The sequence below is a fragment of the Pipistrellus kuhlii genome, unplaced genomic scaffold (assembly GCF_014108245.1).
Source record: "Pipistrellus kuhlii isolate mPipKuh1 unplaced genomic scaffold, mPipKuh1.p scaffold_m20_p_7, whole genome shotgun sequence".
NCBI classification, from domain to species: Eukaryota; Metazoa; Chordata; class Mammalia; order Chiroptera; family Vespertilionidae; genus Pipistrellus; species Pipistrellus kuhlii.
Window position 1 is genome coordinate 65579463 of NW_023425573.1, and position 17457 is coordinate 65596919.

The 17457-nt window shown below is 36.7% G+C and overlaps 1 protein-coding gene across 1 annotated transcript in view; it reads right to left on the reverse strand.

Annotated features, from left to right (window-relative positions):
- The window catches only part of THSD7B (thrombospondin type 1 domain containing 7B), a 696543-nt gene that overhangs the window by 241163 nt on the left and 437923 nt on the right, over nucleotides 1-17457 (reverse strand). The window lies entirely within an intron of this gene.

Sequence of the window (17457 nt, forward strand, 5' to 3'; positions counted from 1 at the left end):
AGTACAAAGAGTAGCTTGCTTGTTAAGAAAACTACAACATGAGTATCTTAGTCCCCAACCTCTCCATCCCCTAAATCAGGGGTCCTCAAACTTTTTAAAGTGGGGGCCAGATCATGGTCCCTCAGAGAGCTGGAGGGCCGGACTATATGAACTACTAATTCCTACTGTAACACCTCGGCTGCGCTCACTGCCCAAAAAACCTGGCGGGCCGGGTCAGACTCCTCTGCGGGCCGCATGTGGCCTGCGGGCCGTAGTTTGAAGACGCCTGCCCTAAATAGACCAATAAACAAACCAACAAACAAACTCTAAATAGAGGAAACATAAGATGCAAACTGAGCTTGAAAAGTGTCTCTCTGAGTTTCTTCTCCCATATATAATATTATAAACTACAGTCTGGTGCATGAAAATTCATGCACTGGAGGGGGGTTTCCTCAGCCAGGCCTGCCCACTCACACAATCCAGGAGCCCTCAAGGCCAGGACGTGACCTGGCGATCAGGGGAAGGTGACACCTGCTTGGCTGGCCCTGGTTACCTGAGCTTCCGGTGGGCATGGGTGGCTGGGCAGCTGCCATCCAAGGCTTGCCTGAGCCTTAGGCATCAACTGGGCAGCCACCATCTGAGGCTTGCCTGAGCCTTGGGCCAGCCCTGGGCAGCTGGGGGGCTGAGGGCAAGTCCAGCTTCACTGCACTCCTGCCACCCCCACCCCCAGTGGGGCTGAAAGGACTAGGGAACTCCAGCAGGGCTGAGGACACTGGGTGCTGCCATCTTGTAATTATGGGTGCTGTCATCTTTGTGATGTTGTGACAGTCAATTTACATATTCTCTCTTTATTAAATAAGATTGTAGTCAGAGTACACAGGATGATCTTGCCATGCACATGCATGCATGTGAGGATGTAACCTGTATGGTTAAATGAGCAGGAGCAGCACAAATTGGCACAAGGACTTTTCTTTTTGAGCATGTCTATAAGTTGCCACTGACCAGCCGGGAGGGCTGGACCACTTTGTGTGACTGTTTTGTGGGGCTGCCTTTGTAGGACTGCTTTTTGGGCTACTTTAAAGGACTACTGTGTTTTTCATGCAGTAGCAACGGCTCCTATAGTAGCAATGGCTACTCAGTCTACAGTAAAGTGTCTCTAGTATGTGCCTAAGACTTTTCATGTCTTCTCCTTTTAATACCCAATGACTGAGAACCTATGCTCCCACACCTATATTATAGAAAGCCATTATAAATGCATATAAAACATCACATATAGCAAGATACTTATCACTAATAAATCTACATTGTGGCTACAGTGAATATGAGAGTCATCATAGCAACTTCTTTTTATATATCTCTGCTTTTACAATAGCTAGAGGAGCTGCACTTAATTCAGTTGACTTTATTTTTCTTAAAAACTATTCATTAGGGAAAGATTGCTAATGATAAAGTATTTCTTTTGGGGGTGATGAAATACTTGGGGATTAGCTTACTTAAAGTGATGGTTGAACAACATTATGAATATACTAAATTGTACAGAGGCTGGGGGAGGTAAATAGGGGAAAAAGGAGACATATGTACTACTATTTGTAATACTTTAAACAATAAAAATAAAAATTTAAAAGAGTGCAATTTTATTTCAGCAAAGCTCCTATAAAAATTCTGAATCTCAAACAAATAAATGTAATTTTAGAAAAAGAGCTCAGGAACCATGTCACAAAATCAGGTGCATTAGATGCCGCATTTTTAGAAATCCTAGGAATCAGAAGCATTGACCACCTAGCAAGGAATTTATCCTCCCCAAAGTTATGCTCAAATCATTTATATTGACTTCTATAAATGAGAGTGTGCCCATAAATAATGGATTAAAATTTTATCAAGAATGCAGTTCTTTTTATATGCTTCTGGTTTACAAAGTTTTGTTTTTAAATTTTGTCCTGCTTAAAATTTCTGTGCTGCCATAGTTACTAACCTGAATTATGTAGAATGATATCTGATAGGCAATGGAACTATGAAACATAACAGCAATATAAGGTAGAATATATGCCCTAAGAGGGTTCATAATCTACCTGAAATACCCAACTCCCAGAATGTGGAGAGAAGACACAAAATATAAAAATATATATGCACCACCTAGATTTAAGTGTATCCAGAATGCATAAGCATTGCATGGTAGAGTTCATTTCTTACTGCGTTATAAAATTCTGTCAGGTGAGACATCATCTAACTCCCCTTATCAATGTGCGCTCTTTTCCTTTCCTTCCTTCTATATTACAGTCTCATTAGACGTGTAAACTCACAATGAGATGCTTTCTAGTATTTCCAACTCATTTTTCTCACAGCCACTAAAACGACATCAGATTGGTTTCCTTTGGTAATATCTCAGACATCTAAATTCTGTCTTATGCCTAATTAAGTCCTCAACTCAAATAGTATGAAAGTTATTTGACATTTCTTGTTTATATTTGGGAAAATAACTTATACACCCTTCTTTCCATAGAATATTGCCTGTAACCATGCAATATGCTGGGAGCTTTATGCTCCCCCAGCCTCTACTTTATGCACAGGTACAAGGAAAATGTATATTTGGCAGATGTGAAAGAATAAATCCACGCACGGCATGTAGAAGGTGATTTATTTCATTATTAAAGGAATATGGCGGTATTTCCATATGCCTCACCTATATCTCTGCCAACAGCTGTTGTGCAACCAACTCCCAAATCAGGAGAAGAACGGGCTGGGCATTTTTTAACAGGAGCTCTGGGTTTGACAGATGGGTGGTACTTTAGTTACCTGCTGTACTTCACATAAAGGCACAGGAAAGAGTTGGGCAAAATCACTCTAGCAAGTAATTCTAGATTTTAACAAATGTACCTACTTTTGGAGTATTAGAGGTAAGAATCTTCAGAGCCTGTGTAAAACAGGAATGTTAACTATTATCTGCCTTGAAGTAAGCTATCTTGATAATAAGTGCTGTATCATTCATCAGGAAGCTAAATGTTGTCACATAATTAATCCAATAACAGCAACTAGGTAACAAATGAGACGTGAAACACAAATTTAGAAATAATTTGGTGTTCTCTATTGAAAAAACAACTGCAAAGACCCAGGATATTAATTACCTCATTGTTATAGAGAAACAATAAATCAGCATAACGTCCACATTTATTTCCCTCCCTCTCCAAAGTATACTGCATTTTCTCCCGGCTCTGTCTGCTTAAAACGTCTTCTAAGGAACTCTCCCTTTTCTGCAGATGATTTCCTCTCTGTAGCTCACTATGAGTACTTGTGCTTTACATGGAACCGTAATTACTGCTATTATAATAAAGTGTCTGTTATAAACAAAGCTGATGCTGTGTCAAGAAGACATTTGTTTTTATTTCGTTGGGTTGCCTCCTCCATTAAACTCTGCCAAGCTACTGCTGAAATTATGTTTATTCATCTACATTTCCTCTTCAGTCCCTCAGGAGACCATGCATTTGCTACATCCTTTATGAAAAAACGAAATTTGTTACACTTTAATTCTGTTTTAGAATCTCAAACTTAATAAAACCCCATAATGAAAGTATGAGTAATGGTGGATTTAGAGGATCAGATTGTAGTTCTTTTGCACTATATATATTCAAGACTAAGTCAAACGACTTAGTTTCTCTTACAAGACTTTTTAGTAAAAAACAACTCCCTTCATATAATATGTAGATGGATTCCTGAAAAGGTATATGCAAGAAATATGAAGGAAATGAATCCATTTGAATGCAATAGGGAAATATGCTTTTTAAAGGCTTTCTCTCCAGAGAAATGCTATTTAACTTCAAAGATACATTTTTTTATTGTCTAAAGTTTTCATAAGTCTCCTTTTCCCCCAATTGACACCCCCCCATTCCCACCTCAGGCAAGCCCCTACCACCCCAGTGGCTGTGTCCATTGGTTATGCTAATATGCATGCATACAAGTTCTGTGATTGCTCTCTAACACTCTCCCCCTACCATTTGTCTCTGGATCTATTCTTGTTCATCACATTATTAGTATGTTGATCATTGTAAGCCATATGTGAGTGAGATCATGTGATATTTATCTTTCTCTAACTGGCTTATTTATCTTAGCATGATGCTCTCCAGTTTCATCCATGCTAATGCAAATGGTAAAAGTTCCTTGGGTTTTATAATGGCAGAGTATTCCACTGTGTAGATGTATCACGCTTTCTTAATCCACTCATCTGCTGATGGGCACTAAGGTTGTTCCCAAATCTTAGCTATTATAAATTGTGCTATAGTACTATGAATGTAGAGGTGCATATATCCTTTCTAATGGGTGTTTTTGGTTTCTTGGGATATATTCCTAGAAGTGGGATCACTGGGTCAAATGGGAGTTCCATTTTTAACTTTTTGAGGAAATTCCGTATTGTCTTCCTCAGTCTGCATTCCCACCAGCAGTGCATGAGGGTCCCTTTTTCTCCACAGCCTGGCCAGCACTTGTTGTTTGTTGATTTGTTGATGATAGCCATTCTGACAGGTGTGAGATGGTATCTCATTGTTGTTTTGATTTGCATCTCCCCGATGATTAATGACTTTGATCATGTTTTCAAATGATTCTGGGCCTTTTGTATGTCCTCTTTCAAAAAATGTCTACTTATACCCTTTGCCCATTTTTTTATTTGATTGTTTATCTTCTTTTTGTTAAGTTGTATGACTTCTCTGTAAATTTTGAAGATTAAACCCTTATCAGATATAACATTGACAAATATGTTCTCCCATGCAGTGGACTTTTCTGTGTTTTGTTGATGGTTCCTTTTGCTGTGTTAAGCTTTTTATTTTGATGTAGTCCCAGTTGTTTATTTTCTCCTTAGTCTCCATTGCCCTAGCAGCCATGTCAGTAAAGATATTGCTACGACATATGTCTGCTATTTTGCTGTCTATTGAGTCTTGTAAGATTTTTATGGTTTCCCATCTTACATTTAAGTCATTTAGCCATTTTGAGTTTGTTTTTGTGGATAGTATAAGTTAGTGATATAGTTTCATTTTTTTTTTTTGCATGTATCTGACCTAATGTCCCAGCACCATTTATTGAAGAGACTGTCTTGACTCCATTATATGCTCTTGCCTCCTTTGTCAAATATTAATTGAGCATATTGGTTTGGGTTGATTTCTGGGTTCTCTGTTTGTTCCAGTGGTCTATATGTCTGTTCTTTTCCCAGTACCAGGAAGTTTTGAGAACCATGGTTTGGTAATATAGCTTGATATTTGATATTGTGATCCCTCCAACTTTGTTCTTTCTCAGGATTGCTGTGGCTATTCATGGTCTTTTTTTATTCCATATGAATTTTTGGAGAGTTTTTTCTAGATCTTTGAAATATGCCATTGGTATTTTAATGGTGATTGCATTGAATCTGTAGATTGCTTTGGGTAGTATGGACATTTTAATGATGTTGATTCTACCAAACCATGAACATGTTAAGTTCTTCCATTTGTTTATGTCTTCCTCTCTCTCTTTTTTCAATGTTGTGTAGTTTTCCAGGTATAGGTCTTTAACCTTCTTAGTTAAGTTTATTCCTAGGTATCTTAATTTTTTTGGTACAATGGTAAATGGGATTGTTTTGTGTGTTTTTTTCATTTCTCTTTTTGTGAGTTCATTATTGGTGTATAAAAATGACATAGACTTCTGGGTGTTGATTTTGTATCTACATTACCAAATTCATTTGTTTGACTAGATTTTGTTTTGTTTTTATGGAGTTTTTGGGTTTTCTGTGTATAGTGAGTGTCATGTCACCTATGAATAAGAACAGTTTTACTTCTTTTCCAATTTGAATGTCTTTTATTTCTTCTTTTTGTCTAATTGCAATGGCAAGCACTTCCAGTACTATATTGAACAGGAGTGGTAAAAGTGGGCATCCCTGTCCTGTTCCTGTTCTTCAGGGAAATTAGTTTAGATTTTGTCCATTGAGTATGGTGTTGGCTGTAGGTTTTTCATATAAGGCTTTTATAATGTTGAGGTCTGATCCCTTTCTTCCCACTTTGCTGAGAGTTTTTATCAATAAAGGGTGTTGGATTTTGTCAAATGCCTTTTATGCATTGATTGATATGATTATGTGATTTTTGTCTCTCAGTTTATGTGATGTATCACATTTATTGATTTGTGTATATTGCACAAAGATATATTTTTCAATATAAACAAGCAAAGTTGTACTTATGTGAAAATGAATTTGTTTAAAGTGATATGCATTTCAAAATCAAATGACCTCCACTTACTTCTGTGTAACATTTTACCTGCTAAATGAATTAAATTAAGAATAAAACTGCCTTCCAATTTTTTTTTTTACCAGTTATGAGTTAAGTCAGAAACTTGATTTGTTTTAACCTCTAAGCACTGAGAAATAATTCATCTTTTAAAAAAAATATTTTATTGATTTTTTACAGAGAGGAAGAGAGAGGGATAGAGAGTAAGAAACATCAATGAGAGAGAATCATAGATCCGCTGCCTCTTGCACACCCCTACTGGGGATGTGCCCGCAACTAAGGTATATGCCCTTGACCAGAATCAAACATGGGACCCTTCGATCCGCAGGCCGATACTCTACCCACTGAGCCAAACCGGTTTTGGCAAATAATTCATCTTAATGTGACTAATTATATTCAAACCATACATTTAGGTACTTTGAGGTAGTAATGATCACACCCATGATTCAAATGATCAAGGCTAGTTGGAGCCTATAACTAGGTCTCTGCTAACACATCTTTTACACATTTGCTTGAAATCTTTGCACCACTTAAATGGAACTTGTTTTCAGCGTGAGTTCCATGCCATGATCAGGACCCAAGCACAATCTGTGGAGGCAATTTGGCCAGTTAGGAGAATGTGTGTAGCACTGCTTTCCCTCTAGTAGCTGCATGACCACTGGGGGAGGCTCATAAACACTTAAGCATATTCATATGCAAAAGAAAGTTGGACCAGGATGATCTGGATTCCTTCCAGCTCTAATAATTCTTGATTACATTATTGGTACAAGCCTGTAGAAAGCATTCTCAGGAGTACTGCTAAATTTTCTCTGGAGAATTGGCAAGATTAGTATAGCCAGCTGGTACTTAAGCACACATTTATGCCGGATTGTTTTTATTTCACTATGTGGCATGTTGTTACGTACACATTACATGCTAATACATGGAGGAAAACAGTCTACAATTTTTGTAAAAAAATAAATAAATCCATGCTTCACTTAGGAAGGCATTTTATATAAAATATATATGTTAATTGAACTTCCAAGTAGAGATTGCAGAGCGGAAGCTTGAATATACTTCTACTTCTTTCTACAGCCTCATCAAAACTTTGTTAAAATTAAGAGAATAAAAAAGCAACATAGTGTCATGATTTTTGAAGCTGTAATTCCATCAAGAATAAATGTGTTACATCAAATAAACAAGTAAGAATTGAACAGACCAAATAAAATGTTAAACTCTAAGGTGGAAATAGCAAAAGCCAAGGATTAATCTGTCATCACAGAGTCTCTAAAAGTGGGGTTGAATTGGGGAAAAGGGTGTGCTTGGAAAAACAGTCGAGTGTGTTTATAAAGCAGTCAGACCCCCAAGCTCACTCACTCGCATGCCCCATTCTCTTTGCAAAAGATTGGAGGTTAAAAAGCACCTGAAGGCCAAAGCCTAGCTCAGATTACTTGACCATTGTCATACAGAATACTTCAAAAAGAGAAACAACTCCTCTTTTTTTTCCCTATCTCCAGTCTCAGAACACTGACAGTCAAGTCTTCTCCCCCAGACAGAACATTCTAAAGTTTTTTTTGTTTGTTTTTTTTTTCTGGGAAATCCAAACAGTACAAGAGAAAAGATCCAACTATGTTGGCATGGAAGTTTCCCAATTAATCAGCCCATCTAGACCACCCTACTCTGAAGCTCGCAGGGACAGCCAAATACACATAATTTAGCTGTCAGTTCTAAAGAGAAGCAGAAATCCAAAGATTACCAGATACCTGAGGAAAATTTCTGTCATAAAAGACATTTACCAATACTTACCATGAGATAGAAAGCAAGTTGGAACAAACTAAACTATTGTAAGGCAGAAAAAACTTTGACAACAGAAAAACTATCACTAAGACCATTTTCTATCATGAAACTGGAAATGAATATTCTGGAAAAAAATGAGCAAAAACCATTTTTTTTACAAATTAAAATGAAGTAGAGGAAATTAACAGAGAAATTAAAAAAGTATAAGATTAAGTTGAGGAAAACTTTCAAAATAGAGTAAAATGACAAATAGATAGAAACTAGGAGAGAAAAAGATTTAGAAAATCTATCCAGGGATCTAACATCTTGATTTTAGGAATTTTAGAGCTAGAGAACAAAAAATGCAGGGGAGAAAATCATATACAATTTTAAAGAAAATTTAACAATATATATTTCCAGATTTAAAGGGAAAGGTGAATGTCCATTAAAGACAATTTATGTACATCCATATGAGGGCACATTTTAAAGTAGTTTTGGACAATATAAGCAAAGATCTCAAAAGCTTCTAATTTCTTGCCTCTAGTGAATCTTACAAGGAGATTAATTGCAAAATTCTAAAGGAAAATTATTTCTGACTTTAGAATTTTATACCTTACTAGAAGCCCTGTGCATGAAATTCATGCATGGGGAAGGTGGTCCTTCAGCCCTGCTTGCACCCTATAATAATCCAGGGCTGCTGGCTCCTAACCGCTTGCCTGCTAGTCTGTTTGATTGCACCAAACTACTCTGCTTGCCTGCCTCATTGCCCCTAACTGTTTGCCTGCCTGCCTCATCACCCCTAAACCACCTCTGCCTGCCTGCCTCATCACCCCTAACCTCTCTGCCTGGTTGTATGATCAACCCTAACTGCTTGCCTGCCTGATTGCACCTAATTGCCTCTGCCTGCCTGCCTGCCTCATTGCCCCTCATATTACACTTTTATGATTATCAATAGTTTCCTTGCTTCAAGTTGTAAGGACCTGCTTGTCATTGAGATAGAAAAGTTTTAATTTTTATTCTTGATTATGGCAATTAACTAACACAGGTGGCCACCAAAATCGTGACTTACCAAAGGATGTATAGCAAATGGTGCTGTTAAGTTCTCTTTCATGAAAATGTGCATGTCTTGCATTGTATCTGCCTGGGTACATGAAAGAGTGAAGTTTCTGTTTTTCTGTCTGTCTTTTTAATCATATGAGTGAATTGTGTGAGACCCCAGCCCCATCTGGTTTAGTGCTCACAGAATAATAGAAATCTCTCTCTCTCTCTCTCTCTCTCTCTCTCTCTCTCTCTCTCTCTCTCTCTCTATCTCTTTGCTTCATTGATGGAGATTTCCTAGAAGGTGCAGGATATCTTCCTTTTAATTTTTCCTCTACACTCTGACTTATGTCTATCACCTTTGCTTTCCCTCCATCCCTCATCAGCTACAGTAACTGGCTCCAGGCTCACTTCTAGGAGATTGCACAACTCATCCGCCACCAGAACCACGATTCCCAGCATTCCTGATGCTCCCCACACTCTAGGCTTCCACTTCAGGTCCAAGGTCTCTCCTCTCCCCTCCCTCAGCATAGATGCTGGGCTCATTTCCAGGGACATGGCGCCAGCATGCTGACCTGGCCACTATGGGCACTGCTATCTTTGTCATGGAGTGATGCTTAATTTACATATTACCCTTTTATTATTGATAGATAGGATAATTTAGGTATGGGAGCACAATGAAGACATTTTCAGACATTAATGACTATGACAAATTTACCTCCACATCTTTTCTCAGGAATACAGAAGGATGAACTTCTCTAAAAGAAGACAGTAAACCAACAAAGAGTAGAGGACACAAGAAAAAGAGGATGCTTTTCAAGAGAGATCCAGTCCAGGTTCGGTAGTTCAGAAATATCCAAGATAGTTTTTTTAAATTTGTGAAACTGATTATCTGGAGAAAATTAACCAATGAAAAATGTGTGTATGTTTTTTCAGTGCTGAGAAGATGAAAAATAAAGCAAAGAAAAAAAATCTAGAAACTTAATATGCCAGGGACAATAAAGAGTTGCAAGGAAAGAAACATTGTTATAATTTACTTATACATAGTTAGCCTTTCAAAATATTTATATTATAATTATTCATTTAATTATAAACTGCATATATTGATCTAATAAAATATACATGCCGGTAATAACACTATGGGGAAATGGGAAGTGTAATGCATATTAAGGGCAGGATGAGGGAAGAGTTAAATCCTTATTATTCATAGTATTGTAGAAAGGCCATAGATAATGCTTAAATTTGACCGTATAAGAAGACACAAACAGCTTATTTTCTGGAGATGTGGTTTAAAAAACAACATAATCAACTAGAGTTGATAAAAGTATTTGACTTGGAGGAGAGGCAAGTAGAGGCAAATGTCTCAAAACTATTTTATTTTTAATTTTGTTGCAGAACTATTTGACCTTTTAAATTTGGCATGTGTATATTTGCTAAAAATAGAACAAAAATTAAAATGAATGACTGAATGGATAAAACAGATTAAATATAAAATCTTTAAGATAGTCTCACAAGAATATAAAATGGCATATAAAACCATATACATAATATACTGGATTATGTATCATTAATACACTCCTTATAGGCTAAGTCTTTTTTTTATTTGTTTCCTTTTGTCAATAAAATACAGTAGAACATAATTTCATATTTCAGTCCTTTAGATATTTTACCTACCGGTATTTATTTCTTATCTTTCACAACCAAAACAACATAAAGGGGCAGATTTTTTTTCTTCTGATTTTATCAAAATAACAGAAATTTATTAATTATTTTTAGATTAATTGCTTACTATATACCCATGTTCTATTTAACATTATGAAGTAAAAACACACAATAATAGGAGCCCAGTCCTTGGCTTTTGATAACTAAAGTTCTTTTTTAAAAAATATGTTTTATTGAGTTTTTACAGAGAGGAAGAGAGAGGGACAGAAAGCTAGAAACATCCATCAGCTGCCTCCTGCACATCCCCTACTGGGGATATGCCCGCAACCAAGGTCCATGCCCTTGACAGGAATCGAACCCAGGACCTTTCAGTCTGCAGGCTGACACTCTATCCACTGAAGCACACTGGTTTCGGCTGATAGCTAAAGTTCTTGGTTGGAAAGAAAGTAGGTTAGATGGATGATATAATTTATTTTTAACCTCTAGAAGGAGAAACTAGAATAGCACAAACACACACACACACACACACACACACACACACACACACACACCTCTATTGGTGAAAGAGATCAAAACAGTGAGGATGAATTGCAGTGCTTATTTGCTCATAAGGAGAGATGAACCAACAGGAACACCAGGGCCCACTAAAAAGAGTAATTGTTACTGATATGTGTGGAAAGATAAAGCTGCTTACTTAGAAGTTCACAGCTTACTTTTATTATTTCTTATTCTTATTTCTTATTCTTCAGGACATTCAACTCCCTAAAATTACAGATTTAGAGATTACACAATTTCAGATTTTATTTCTACATTCCTATTTCTCCATTAATAGAAGAGTAGCATTCATTTTTGTATCCTTTTGATTACATAAGTCAGGAAGAAACAGTCCAGTGTAAATCTAAGAGAGTAGACAGAAATTCCGATATGTGAGGGCTTCTCCACTCCTCCAAGCTCCTGCTTATTAAACAAATAATTCCAGAAATCAATATGAGAGACTGCCCAGAACAATGAACAAACCCAAGCCCAAATAATCTCATTTTATTCTGAGCCAAGCAAACTCATTTGTGACTATGAAGTACCTGCTTTCTTTCAAAGGGTGTATAACCTTGTGGGAAAAAGGGATGCAAATGTGAAATATTGTCTGTGGTCATTTCAAAACAAAACAAAACAGAACAATAAAGCAAAACAACCAGGAAGAGATAGTGGGCAATTAAAACATCTAAGAAAACAGTTGGGGGCCTGGGTATGAAAATGGTAAAATATATTATTAAAAGATTTGGCTTTAAAACAGTTAAGTAGTACTGCTAACAACCAAATCTCCCAGTGATCCATTTACATGGGGAAGTTAAATCATTCTAAAACAGTGGTTGGCAAACTCTTTAGTCAACAGAGACAAATATTAAAGGACAACAATTGAAATTTCTTTTGAGAGCCAAATTTTTTTAAACTTAAACTTCTTCCAATGCCACTTCTTCAAAATAGACTCACCCAGGCTGTGGTATTTTGTGGAAGAGCCACACTCAAGGGGCCTAAGAGCCACATGTGGCTTGCAAGATGCTGTTTGCCGACCACAGTTGTAAAAGAAAACAAGATGATTCAGTGATCTGTGTCCTATTGAAACTGAGTTTGAGAAATTTCAAGCAGAGCTCTAAGGCTCTGCCATACTTAAATATGACTAAGGATTCTGACAATTACATGATGGCAGTCTTTTTGTGGTATGGATTCCAAATGCAAGTAACATTATTTTCTGGATAGGTAGAAATGGGAATTAATGAATCAGGAAAAAGCTACATCTTCCTGCCTAAGGTTAAGATGAAAGCTTAGTTTCCTTTTAAGTTATTTTCCAAATGGTGGGAACTGAAACCACATCAGTTTTATTTATTTATTTATTATTGTTTATTATTTTTCAATTACAGTTTACCTTCAACATTATTTTGTATTGGTTTCCGGTATACACAACAGAGGCCAGACAATCACTTCACAGAGTGTCCCCACCCGGCACCTCCAGCACCCACCTATGTTGTACCCCACATCCCCATGACTATTTTGTAACTACCGATTGGTATTTCTTAATCCCTACACCTTTTTCACTCAGCCCTCCACCTTACCTTCCTTCTGGCAACCAACAGTCATCTCTGTATCTATGAGTCTGGTGTGTGTGTGTGTGTGTGTGTGTTTGTGTGTGTGTGTGTGTGTGTTATTTTAACAGTGAATTACTCTTGGTTCTATAAGTTTCAATTCTTCAATTCTGTTATCTAAATTAGTATACTAAAAATGATAATGTTATAATTAATCTAATTATTAGTTAATTAACAGGAGGGGAGCAAAGGGAAGGCCCAATAATATAGGCATGCCGTTTGTACAACTTTGCCAGAAAGCTGCTGTTTAACATTCTCCAGGTCTGCTCCCCACAGATGATTGTGGAAAGGGACCAGACAGCAGATGCATGCCCAGTAAGGTCTGGGTGACGTGGGAAAGTGCTTGACTGTCAATCACACCTGGAGTGAGTCATTGGCCAGAATAGTTGTGGCTACTGTAAGGGCACAAATTCTGAAATACATAAGCTCCTAAACAAAAATGGATTTCCTCTTGGCCTTCTAGTGCTCCTGCCTCTCTTATTGCAGGGGGCACACTCCCCTGCATTTGCCCAATGGCCCACAGCCAGGTGGACCCCACACCCAACGGACTAATGGACTAAAACTAATCTGATGCTGTGCTGGACTCAACTCCGCCACAAAACACAAAATGTGGACACTGGCTTTGCTTTTAGCTCTTTTGGATCTCCAGCTGCACACATTCCAGAACTGGCTTAAGGAAAATGGGACTTTGCAAACCACAGTATATAATTTCATGCAGATAAACCTTTCTGTCCCATCTCATTCTCCTGTTCGAGTCTTAAAAATTTATTTTTCTCAAGATATCACAAGAGGCTGAAACCGGTTTGGCTCAGTGGATTGAGCATCGGCCTGCAGACTGAAAAGTCCCAGTTTCGATTCTGGTTAAGGGCATGTACCTTGTTTGCCAGCACATCCCCAGTAGGGGGTGTGCAAGAGGCAGCTGATTGATGATTCTCTCTCATCAATGTTTCTGACTCTCTATCCCTCTCTCTTCCTCTCTGTAAAAAATCAACAAAAGATATTTTTAAAAAAGATATCACAAGAAACCCACTCCCAGTAGCAAAGGAGAAATCCCACCCCTGCAATTCTAAGATAATAAAAATATGTCTGAAAAAGAACCCAAACATTTGAATGTGATATCATTGACAAAATGAGCTTGGGTTGAAGTCAGCTGAATTGATATGTTATCCTTTTAGAAATAATGAAGTGTAAGCTAGCTGAAAAATCCAGAACTATTTTAGGTAACATACCCCTTATTGATGACAGGAGGAACCCAAAGGGTTAGATAAAGGCCTAACTTACCAATTCACACTTTTTTTAGAGGGGGAAAAATAGGGAGAAAAGAAGAGAAAAAATAGCATAGTCTCCTGATAGGAAATCTTAGAAAAATAATCTATAATTTCTTAAAATCTGGATATTTAGGTTCATTTATATATATATATACAATATATATATATATCGATATATATATATCGATATATATATATTGATATATATTGATATATATATATTGATATATACATATATATGTGTATATATATATATTCTTTTATATATCTTAAATCTATTTCTCTTTATTTTGGAAAGTAGTTTCTTTTTCTTTCATTAACAGAGACAGAAAACAGTGAGCTCTCTGTCTCTGCATAATCTTTAAATATATGAAAGCTTTTCTTCCTTCTCAATCATCAAAGGAATATGTCTCTGCATTCTTTAGAGCCTTCAACTATATAACCAATTCTTTCCAAGATTTTCAGGCAAACTCTGGATGAGATATGTTATGGATTAAACATTTATGCCCTCCAAAATTCCTATGTTGAAGCCCTAGTACCTAAAAAGAAGGTGTTTGAGACGAGGCCTTTGTAGGATAATTAGGGACCAATTAACTCATACTGGCAGGGCCCTCACATTGGAATTAGTAGCCTGAGAAGAAGAGGAAAATAAAGAAATCTCTCTCCCTCCACCTGCACACACCCAGGAAAGACCATGCAAGGCCTGAGCAATAAGGAGGCCATCTGCAAGCCAGAAAGGAAGTCCTCACCAGAACCTGACCCTCTGGCACCTAAATCATGGAATTCCAGCCTTCAAAACTATAAGAAAATAAATTCTGTTGTTTGAGCTATCCAGTCGCTGTTTTCTGTTGTGACAGCCAGGGCTGACTAAAGCAGGTTATGGGTATTACAGAATTTTGAAGCTGGAAAGGTATTCAAAGATGATTCATTCCACAGATTCAAAAAACACTGTAAAAACTATTTTAGAGGTGGTAACTCTAATTTTACACAAGCCCTATCACTGTTCACTGTGTTACTCCTGTCCTAACAACACATTTGCATAACTTCCTTCATGCCTAAGACTTGGTTTCTGACAACCTTCTCCTTTTAAGCATGAGAAACTAAAGTTCAAAGATATAAAGTGACTTGGCCAAACTGAGTAAATGAAAAGTAACTAAAATGAAAAATGGGTCTAGAATCTAGATCTCTTGATACTTTATCTGGTTTCATACTGCACAGCATCTAAGGGATATGTTAGTTAGCTATAGCTCCAGGACATGAGACTAACAAATAACTTGGCTCCCTGAAGCATATGTGCCAGGGGAAATTAACAAGCAAAATGAAAGAAAGAAAAAAAAGTGGTAATTTATTATTCATTTTATCTATTCATCTGTCCAGATGATTAATTCTGAAAAAGTAACTAGTAACTTTGGAGATAAAATATTGTCATTCTGGAAGTGAAAAGGAAAAACAAAAATTTGAATTCTATTTTTTTTTTTTTTTACAGAGAGGAATAGAGAGGGATAGAGAGTTAGAAATATCGATGAGAGAGAAACATCTATCAGCTGCATCCTGTACACTCCCTACTGGGCATGCAACCAAAGCACATGCCCTTGACAGGAATCGAACCCTGGACCCTTCAGTCCACAGGCTGATGCTCTATCCACTGAACCAAACTGCTTAGGGCGGAATCCTATATTTCTTGTAGTTCTGTTAACAATGACTTCAGACAAAATTTAAAGGGTTTTTGGTAGAGAAATAAAATAGCAAAGAAAATAACAGAAGAAGAAATATAATTATAAAAAGTATCCAATTTAATATTATATTAAGAGTGTAAATATATCTATTAAAGTGTCTATATTTTCATCTAATTATGTGCTTCTAATAAATATTAGGTATTATTGTAATTAATGTCCCCAAAGTTTCCCCTTCTGTCACCTGTGTGCACATGTTCTTTTTTTCAAAATATGCTGATGGTATGCAATCAATAAAAGAAAACTGGGAGATAAATTAGGCAGTGACATGCTTTTCTTATAAGTCTTGCAAAGATCTGAAAAGGGCAAATAATCGAAGAATCACTATCTAGGAAATAGATCCTTGTGCTCCTCTAAATTAATGTGTTTATCATTAAAAACAAAGCGTAACATTTGTAAAACGTGAACATTTACCAAGAAATTTCCATAGGCATTTTATTATTTTATTCTTATCCAATCTCTGTGTAATAGGTAATGCAGAAAATTGTCTTCATTTCACAGAACAGGAAACTGAAGCTCAGAACTGCTAAACCAACAGAGCCGGCCACGAATGCAAGTTTTCTGCAATCGTGCTATTGAATATTTCACATGGTAGAAGGTAATTTACTGAGGACATTGTTACATTCATTTAAAAAGTTCACAGATATTTAGATTCTAAATGTTGAATGATATTTTCTGTTAAATGTAACCATCAATCTCCATTCCTAAGCTGAGAAATTGAAATGGGACATATTTCAGTTCTATTATTTCTAACCCAATTATATAAGGTTTGGATCTTTTTAAGAGGAATTTCTTTATTTGAATTTCAGATTTATTTTTCTTGCCTCTTTTATACGTAGACAAGGATTTATTAAATTGATGACTCAGATTTTTTGTATTAATATTATACAAAAGATTTATTTTCATAATGCCATGTCAAATATAGAAAAAGCCACTTATCATCTATCAGTTCTAAACTGTTTACGATATACAGAATAATTTGTCTCTGTCACTATGGAAACTTCAGCATGTCCTTGTTCGGCAAGTCAATTTTTAGTAGGTTTAAGAAAATGTAGCAGTTACTCAGTTAATGTAGCACTACATGATATATTTTTAAGTCCACTTTTACCCATATTACTGGATTTCATATTAAGATTCCTATAAGTGACTTAATCGTTCATTGATTTATTCACTATTTTAATAAAAATATATTGAATACCAACTGTCTTCAGAGTTCATGTGTTTGTGAATGTGGGGTGGGAGAGTTAAGGTAAGTATGGACCAAATCCCAGCTTCTAGACAGGACCTTAGAGTAGAGCAGGAGAGATGGCATATGCACATCTAAAAAGAATACCCGGCTCTGGCCAGTGTGGCTCAGTTGGTTGGACATCTTCCCATCAGGGCACATGCCCAGGTTGCAGACTCCATCCCTGAATCTCTGGTAGCGGGTATGCAGCAGGCAGCCTATCAATGGTGTGCATTCACATTAATGTTTCTCTTTCTCACTCTCCCTTCCTCTCTCTCTAAAAAAAAAAAAAAAAAAAAAATCAATAAAAAATAGTTTTAAAAAGTGATCATCTGGTATATGACCTGTGTTTTCAGAAGTTCATGGTGCCCAAGGAGGGGGTAAATGTTCTAGCAACTGTTGAAGGTTAAATAGCCCACAGGTTCT